The sequence below is a fragment of the Meles meles genome, chromosome 12 (genome assembly GCF_922984935.1).
Source record: "Meles meles chromosome 12, mMelMel3.1 paternal haplotype, whole genome shotgun sequence".
Lineage (NCBI taxonomy): Eukaryota > Metazoa > Chordata > Mammalia > Carnivora > Mustelidae > Meles > Meles meles.
In genome coordinates, this window is record NC_060077.1 from 90,510,323 (window position 1) to 90,520,064 (window position 9,742).

The window sequence follows — 9,742 nt, forward strand, 5'->3', positions numbered from 1 at the left end:
GTACAGTTACTAGAGAAAACAATAAACAATATAGTTCTTCAGAAAATGAAAAATAGAACCTCTAAGCAATGAAGAAAAATGTGATGTTGGTCAAAGGGTAGAGTTTCACTTATGCAGGATGATTAAGTTCGGGAGATATAAGTTATAGTATAGTGACTACTTAAAAATAATACTGTATTATATATTTGAAATTTGTTGAGAGTAGATATGTGTTCTCACCTCAACAAATGGTAACTATATGAGGTTTGGATATGTTAATAACTTAATTGTGGTAATCATCTCACAAAGTATATGAATATTAAAACACTTTGTATACCTTAGATACACATGACTGTAATTTATCAATTATGTATCAATAAAACTAAAAGCCAACATGAAAAATAACTTCCCAGATGACTCAAACATCCATTTCACCACTCTAGCCAAATTGCCTTTCTGCTTTTAGCTGAAGAATTCAAACTCATTCCCAACTGTGTAAATGGTATCACATAGCTTCCCCCCCACTTCCCAGCCAGCCCAGGAACGCCTCTCCCACAAGCTAATGATCTGCAGTCTGGGAGCAGATTCTTCATTCAGGACTGACAGAGAAATACCAAAGATTGCTTCAAGATGGACTAACCTGGGGGTCCACTTTCTGTAACTGAGCTTCCCTATGGAATTGGGTTGAAGCTACTTTCTAGCTATCGTCACACTTTCTCATAGCTTCTTCCCCTCCCTTATCTTGTTTCCCTCATTTCCCTTTTCTTTCCATGGAATGAGAATCCTCATCTTGGGCTTCTCTTCTCAGGAAACCACTTTAAGGCACCTCAAGAGGAAGTCTCTGTACTTGCTCTTTGTATCCTTGCTAGGGATGCTCTTTCCAAAGATTCTTACAACTTCTCTCTTGTTTTATTCAAGTCCTTTCTCAGACATCACTTACTGACAGCTGCACCTATGAGTATTTATATATACCTCTTTCTTCCCTCCTACAAACTTTATTATTCAGCTTCTGTGGTTCATAGAACCACAATTATGTATTGATCAATATATATATATTGATTTGAGCATTTGTATCTTCCCTACTAGAACATAACTTAAGTGAGGGTAAGGTTTACCTCTGTACTGTTGGAGGTATTGTCATCTTTGTCAGCTCAGTGTCATCGGGTGTGCTTAAAACATAGTAATGATGAATAAATACTTGATGAATGAACAAAGCAATGGATAGGTTTAAATTTGATTCTTAGGAAGCCAGGAAGAGCAGTAATCAATGGCGATTGGTTGATTACATGTTCTTAAGCTGGCGTTTTGGGATTTCTCCAAATACTCCTACAGGTTCAATCTACTGAGTGATGATAGGTTATATGCTACTGGGCAATCCTGATAATTCTGTTCCATCATGAATGTGTGAACGCTCATCATAAGTCAACATCTCATCAACTCTGTCAACAAATTAGGCATGCAGTGGTACATTTAAATACTGATTACTTTCCATAATATGGACATTATGCTAGACATTGGGATACAAAGACATACACTCACACTGTACAGGATCATAGTGTAATGATGAAGGCAAGATGTGTTCCCATGCTTAGATTATATTGTGATGGCTATTAAGAGAAGTGGCCACAGGTGAGTGTAACACAATGTGCTTGGGTTAAAAGGGAAAGGAATAGGACAAGAATCAGGGAAGACTTCATATTAGTAATACAGGAATAAATACTTGAAAAGAAGGTTTCCAAGCAGACAAGGAATAAAGGATGAAGGAACAGCAAGTCAAATCATGACATAAAAAGCATGATAAGCTCAGAGAAGTTCCAGTAGCTTAATACAGACAGAATCTAGGGTAAAATTAATAAAGTGTCAATAAGTGAGACCATAAAGTGAGCATATTTTCAACAAGTCAAATTGTTTTGGTTTTGCCTAGTGGTTATGGAGAATTATGGAGGGTTTTCACTGAGAATGGTTTAGATCTCTCTTCTTAAAATGACAACTTTAGGAGCAATAAAGAATTTGGATGAGATTTATGAGGAATTAAAAATAACAATTGCCTCTCTATATTCCAGATAAAGGATTTTAATGCTCTCAACTAAAAGCATTTGTAACACAGCGAGAAGGATTCATTAAAGAACAATTTTGGAGACGTGTTAATATAACTTTGAAAGCATTTGGTTGTGGATGAGGGAAGCAGTGAATGCCACAGATGGTTAAGTATATCCAGATAGTCTATTGTTTAATTAAAAAAATTGAATAGCAGAAAAAATATTAAAGAGAAGTAAGATAATCCAATCAGTCATTGCAATTACACTCTCCATGATGCCTGACCGTATGTATTCAAGGTAAGTGAAGGTCAAGTGGTTTTCGTCAAGTCTTCAAAAATTTAATCCTTACATATTCATTCAGATCTTGTTCCTGAGACTCAGAAATTTTGAGAACTCATTACCCTGATCTTCATGTTTTCTCTTGAGGTTGTATACTAGTATGAATAACTAGGGAAGGACTTGACATTTATCTTTTTGAGAGCATTATAGAAGTCTCAACCCATGCATACCTATTTTCCACATTTGTGCCTCTCTCAGAAATGCAGAAAGTTAGCACTTTTGCAGTCTTACATTTCTGCATACTGATGTTTGCTTCTGATTACATTAGGCATCCAGACATCTGGGAGCTCCTCCTTCTCCTCCAACTGGGTGCCTGTAGCAACAAGAACGCCGGTCTCTGGGATATCAGTTATGAACACAGTGCAGTCAGTTAAAGTCAGAGAGCTACTGAAGGTGACAACCTAAACAATGAATCTTGGTATTCTTTGGCCTATTGGCACAGTTTGTAAGGTTTATAAAATACATATTTGAAAAAATATATATATTTGATAATATAGATAGCGATATAGGATATATATATATACATATATAATAGGACAGATAGGATTGATAGGGATATCAAATATATATATTTAAGGATACTTTAAGGATACTTCCAGGATAGAGTAAAATTACCCTTAAAAATATTGTTGTAAAATATGCATAAAATTAAATGTGCCTTTTCAACCATTTTTGAGTGTACAACTCAGTGGTAATAAGTACATTTATTTTGTTGGACCAACACCACCCCATCGATCTCCAGAACTTTTTCATCTTCTCTAACAAAGTCTGAACTCATTAATAGCTCTGCAATCTCTTCTCCCCTATCCTCTGGCAACTACAATGCTACTATCTGCTTCTATGAATTTGACTACTCTAAGAACTCTATGTAAGTAAAATCAAACAGCATGTGTCTTTTTGTGGTTGGCTTATTGCACTTAACATAATGTCCTCAAAATCTTCCATATGGAAACGTGTCAGAATTTTCTTCCCTTTTAAGGCTGAATAATATTCTATCATATCTGTTCACCATATTTCATTTATCAATTCTTCTATCAATGTATACTTGGGTTGCTTCTAACTTTACTATTTTGAATACTGCTTCTATAACATGGACATACGTCCACTTGACTTCCTGACTTCAATTCTTCTGAGTATATACTTCAAAGTAAGGCTGCTAGATTATATGGTAATTCCGGGTTTAATTTTTTGAAGAACTGCCATACTGTTTTCCACAGTGGCCACAGCATTTTACATCTGCTCCAGCAATGCACTAGGATTTCAATTTCTCTATATCCTCACCAATATTTTCACTTTTTAAAAATGATAACCATCTTAATGTGTATGTGAATGCCTTTTTTAAAAGATTTTATTTATTTATTTGAGGGAGAGAGAAAAAGCACAAGCAGGGGGAATGGTAGGAGGAGAGGGAGAAGTAGATTTCCTGCTGAGCAGGGAACCTGACATGGGGCTGGATCCCGGGACCCTTGGACCTGAGCTGAAGGACGACACTTAACCCACTGAGCCACCCAGGTGCCCTTATGTGAATGACTTATAAGCAAAGGTTGGTCTAAGCAGTCCTAAAAGCAAAGTCATGGTCCTAAAAGCAAAGTCATGGTATTTTGGTAACTTAGACTGCCAACTCCAAGCTTAAGTCTCATTATCTGTAGCAAATTTTGTAATAGAGAATGGGTTATATTTCAAGGGTCTCATGACCACCCAGTGATTTGGTTATTAAAGTCATGGATGAGGTTTATTACAGCAGACACATAATGTAGGAAAAACAGGGAAAATATATACAGAGGACATGGCAGAATGGTCATTCACAGGCTTCTAAAGCCTCCTTTCTGTAAGGACCACATGACACACTTTTCTCTCCAGCCTCAAACAGCAAAGACACATGCAAGTTCTCTCTTCTGAGCGCAGCTCATTCACATCTTGAGATCTATAACTCTTAAATAGATCTATTCATGTAACTACATGACCAGCCATTGTGCAGACTTCAAACTAGACACTAGGTGTGTATCATGAACATTCCTGTTTAAACAGTGCTGATAGCCGGGTACCTTTAGACCCACTGTCTCAAGCATATGGAATAACATCTGTAATCAGAGATTATGTGAATATTCGAGTGTGGTGAATTGTTAGAATTTGACTCATGATTGTTTCAGTGGCTACAGAGATAAAGGATGAGTAAAACAGAGCTGCTGTTTTCACACAGAGTGTGAATACATAAAGGAAAGCATGAGTATATAAGTAGATATTGAGTATATACGTAGATATATACATGCAATAAAAATATATTAGGTGGAAAAAGAAACGAAAATTTTAAAAAATCATTATCTATATGGGAAATTTTGGATGCATCTCTAATTTAAATTGTACACACAATGCTTTCGCAAAAATCTCTCCCATGAACAGCCTAAAAAAAGATACATATGTATACCATCCTGTGTGATCTGTGTAAATGTCAGCACTAATATTTCACTGAATCAGAATTTGCTCTTTGTCAGTGCATAATATTTAAAAACTATTGACAAAGTTTTAAAAACAGAAGATGATTTCCAGGAAGCAATACATAATATGCAATGCTAATTTGATAGAATGGATATTAGTTGTCTGTTACTAGACAACTTAGAATTACTCCAACACTTGGCAGTTTAAAATAACCAATACTCACTATCTCATGGCTTCAAATAGGAGGAATCTGAGTACAGCTTAGCTGTGGCTGCCTCTGTAGAAAGGTCCCTCAAGACACTGCAGACAAGCTATGGACCAGGGCTGTAGTTTTATGCAATGTCTCAACTGGTGGGAAGCGAATGCACTTCTAAGCTCATTCTCTTGGGGGTAGGCAGGCCTAGGCTGTCACACGTGGGCCTTTCTGCAGGAGTACCTCATACCCGGGCAGATGGCATCCCCAGAAGTGAGCAATAGAAAATCATGATTGAGGAGAGGAAATATCCCAATATGGAAGCTACCATTCTCTTACCATCTAAGCTCAGAAAATTGTCTTTGTAGAACCTATTCTCAGAAGATTTCCCATCACTTCTGCCACATGCTGTTAGTAAGAAGCCAGTAAGGAAACCCACCGGTATTCAACGGGAAGGATTACTCAGGGTAATTAGCGGCAGGGATCGTGGGGAGTACCTTAGAAGCTGCCTCCGTATACTGTAGATCCCACAACAAATTTCTGGCTTTTTAACTTCTTACATTTCTTTTATGCTGGAGAGAGGGAGTCTTTGGTATCCCCAAATGCCAGTATATAAATTCGATGAAGAGTCTGATCAGATAAAAAAATTGTTAAAAAATAATTTAAATTAATTATTGCCAATTAATTGAATGATGTTTTGGGCAGGACGAAGTGTAACTAGATCTTCACCCACTCCATATTTGAGATTCTCAGTCTAACACTGAAAGCTTAAGTGACCTCAGGTGTTGGACTTTGACTTTATCTCTTTAGGGGAAGAACTGAAAATACAGCTGGAAAAAATGTTTGACAGCTCATTTTCAGCTAATTCTAATTAGGTTATATAAAGGAGAGTGTGAACCATCCAATATCATACAGATAATAATGTAAGTTAAGTGGGAATGTAAGACATTTATACCTGATGATATAATTAAGAAGATCATTTTTCATAACTCCCAGAAATGTGAACATCATAATTACTGGGAGTGCCACATTGTAAAATCCCAAACACACACCCACACAAATGCACTAGGTCAGAACTTCTGGAGAGGCCCTGTATGAGCAATGAATTTCACAGGTGATAATGATGTGCAGTGCCTGCTGATGAGACAAAGCTAAATGATGACCTAATAGGGTTTCTGTCTATGGCCCTCTCTATGCATTCTCTATCTCCATGAATGGAGATGAGCCGGCAGGTGTCCTGTCCAGTGTGGAGTCTCACAGCCCTGACCAGTGAGAGTGCACATTGGAACTGCATAGCCCAGTGCTGCTGCAGATGGGACTCCTCTCTCTCTTTCTCCTGCCACTTCTCTCTGGTGCAACATAGGTGAGTTTTGCACCACATCTGGGAATTACCTCACCATCTTGGATATATGGCTGTGAAGTTATGACAGTTTCAGTGATTCACTGAACTCCCTGGCCCAAATACCACATGAGCAAGAGAATGACAGGGTGAAGTTTAATTATGGAGGCTGCTGCGGTGGAGTGATGTACGCAGGAGTTCAGGTGGAAGACTGTTACAGGATGCCACAAGGCCAGAGAGGCTTAGACTGGATGGGTATGGGCACAAGGAATCAAAGTGGCTTGGCCTAGGACATTATGAGAAGAAATAGCAAATGCTGATAAATTTAAAATATAACTTCATCATATATTTGACATGACTTGCTAATGAATTAAATGCAAGTGTTTGAGAGAATTCATGAATAATGCCTGGAGTTAGATACAAGTACTTTAGTGAGGTATTTTTTTTTAAAGATTTTATTTATTTATTAGTCAGAGAGCGAGCAAGCGAGCGAGAGAGAGTGAGCACAGGCAGACAGAGTAGCAGGCAGAGTCAGAGGGCAAAGCAGGCTCCCCGCCGAGCAAGGAGCCCCATGTGGGACTCGATCCCAGGACGCCGGGATCATAACCTGAGCTAAAGGCAGCCGCTTAACCAACTGAGCCACCCAGGCGTCCCTTTAGTGAGGTATATTAAAGAGGAGATTATTAGGCAGAAGAAGCGAAAATCTGTTCTTTAAAGATTTGAGATATCTACTAGAAGTTCATCTGTTATTGCCAATTAAGTGGTTAGGTGCTCAGTATTTGGAATTTTAGGATGTTTAGGATGTAGATAGATAATAGATACAGACATGATATAGACTCAACATTGATACACACACGTATGATGTAGGACAGAGATGTAGATGAAAGAAAGAACCTAATTAGAGATGAGGAAACTCTGTAGTCATTGGCTGACTCATAAATTAGACACTTCATTTCTTTATAATCTGTCAACACCTAGTGACTGCTTCTGTATCTACTCTCATGCCATTCTTCCCCAATCACTGTGCTCTAGGCATTTGGATATTCTCTTGTTCCGTCTCAAGAGCAAACTCATTTCTGCCTTAAGGTCTTTACATTGGCTCTTCCCTCTGCTAGAATGTTCTTTTCCCTCATTTTCTCACATGGCAGTGTTCCTCCAATCATCTGCACTGAATTTCATTTGATTTCTGTTGAGAGTCGTAAACTCATTTTCAGTTCCAACTTTACACTACTGCATGATGGTGGTCATCTGTCCTTTTATTCCTCTTCCAGCCCCTGTCATTTCCAAACAATGAAGGGACTTTCTGTTTCATCCTTCAAAGTTATTTAAATCTAGTAGCAAAATAGGGATTTTCCTATAAGTCTTAAGATTATTTATACAATCTGCATAAACACGAACCAAAACTGTGAATGAAATCTGTGCTAATCATTCTCATTTCATTGAACCACAGAAGTCCTGTTGGTTAATAGAGGTCCTCAGACACTAGTGCACATCTTCCAGAAACACCTTAGTTCTTGAAACGTTGGGTGGAAGACATTACAGAGATTCACAGGCACACTACCAAAGGGGCAGACCTGAATGATTGACAAATTGACACATCACGGTGCTATTCCCTAGAAATCATAGAGCCTTGAATTTTAAAGATTTTTTTTAAAATTTATTTGACAGAGAGACATGGTGAGAGAGGGAACACAAGCACAGGGAGTGGAAGAGGGAGAAGCCGACTTCCTGCTGAGCAGGCAGCCCAATGCGGGCCTTGAACCCAGGACCCTGGGATCATAACTTAAGCTGAAGGCAGATGTTCAATGACTGAGCCACCCAGGCACCCCCAGAGCCTTCAATTTTAACCTATAGCTTTTATCCACTTCTTATGAAACTATACACTGAGTGCTTTCAGAAGGTTATAATGAGTTTTTCTTTTGAGAGTTCATATAAATTGTTATGAAAGTGTTAATGACATTATGGTATTATGTAGCATGACTTAAGAGAGCATCATCTAAATGCCTTCTGATAGCTACTGTTAGAAAAAATTCAAGCACATTATACTTTAGATCACTGTTGTCCAATAGAACGTCCAGTGATGATGCAACATTCTGCATATTGTGTAACCACAGGTTGAACACTCACAGGCAGTGAAGCAAACTGATTTTACTTCATTTTGCTTTCATTCCCTGGAATTTAAATTTAAATATTTGCATGTAAATAGTGGTTACCACTGTGGACAGTATAACTATAGATTTTTTGAATAAGACAAAATTCTTCAGAAACCTTCTCTTCAGGTGAATCATATAATTGTTATGATTCACCTTTAATTTTGAAGAGATTGAAACTATTGTTTTTTTCAGTTTCTACCTCACTCATGTAAACTATTTGGGAGAAGTTGTATTTGACTTTCAAAATATTTGATTTTCAAATCTTAAATGTAAGACTATTAGACTTCCCTCAGAATTACAAAGCTGTATTTTATTAATAATATATAAACAAACTTTACATTGGGGAAGATATGTGAAGATGTCAGGATTTTTCTAAGAGAAGGTGTTGATGAAAGCACAACCTTAGAAAAACAAAGAGAAATACATGCATTTTCTTCAATAACGAGGTCATGATTTTAATAATAATAATAATAATAAAACAGTTGATAATCAAAATTCACAAAGCTCAGGTAAATTGAAAGCTAAACAAAATAAGTTCCTTTAAAGGACTCTGTAAACAGATAAATTGGTTCTCAAGGGAGAAGTAAAGTATAACTTCTTTTTCAAGAGTAAGTTTTGGTTATTAAATATTTTTTAAGGACAGTCAGAAATGACATTTCATAAACTGAAACTCTACAGAGTATAAATTATAGCTGTGTCAGCTATATTATAAAAAATATTTCTAAGATAAATAAATTGCTAAAATGTATGAATGAGACATATAGGAATTGCTTATTAGTTTTCATGTAGTAGAATTTTTAAAAAAAAACATTTAGTTAAATTGAAAACTTGGATGTATTTTGTTAAAAATATTGCATTGATTTCTAGATGGTTAGTTTAGCAAAAATTCTGGGATCATAACTGATAATAGAAGTATCTACTATATGCAGAACACAGTGATATAACACGTTTGTTCTGAGCCATCCAAAATAGAAAAATAGAGTTTTGAAGGTTGAAAAATTTTTTAGATTTCCTGTATATTTAGATCTTTGAGGAATAGATGCTTTTTTACAGATTATAATTTTTATTTATTTTTAAAAAATATGTTATTTATTTATTTGTCAGCAAGAAAGAGCATGAGTAGGGGAAGCAACAGGCAGAGGGAGAGGGAGAAGCAGGCTCCCCACTGAGCAGGGAGTAGACACAGAGCTCAATCCCAGGACCCTGAGATCATGACCTGAGCTGAAGGCAACCGCTTAAGGACTGAGCCACCCAGGCACCCCAG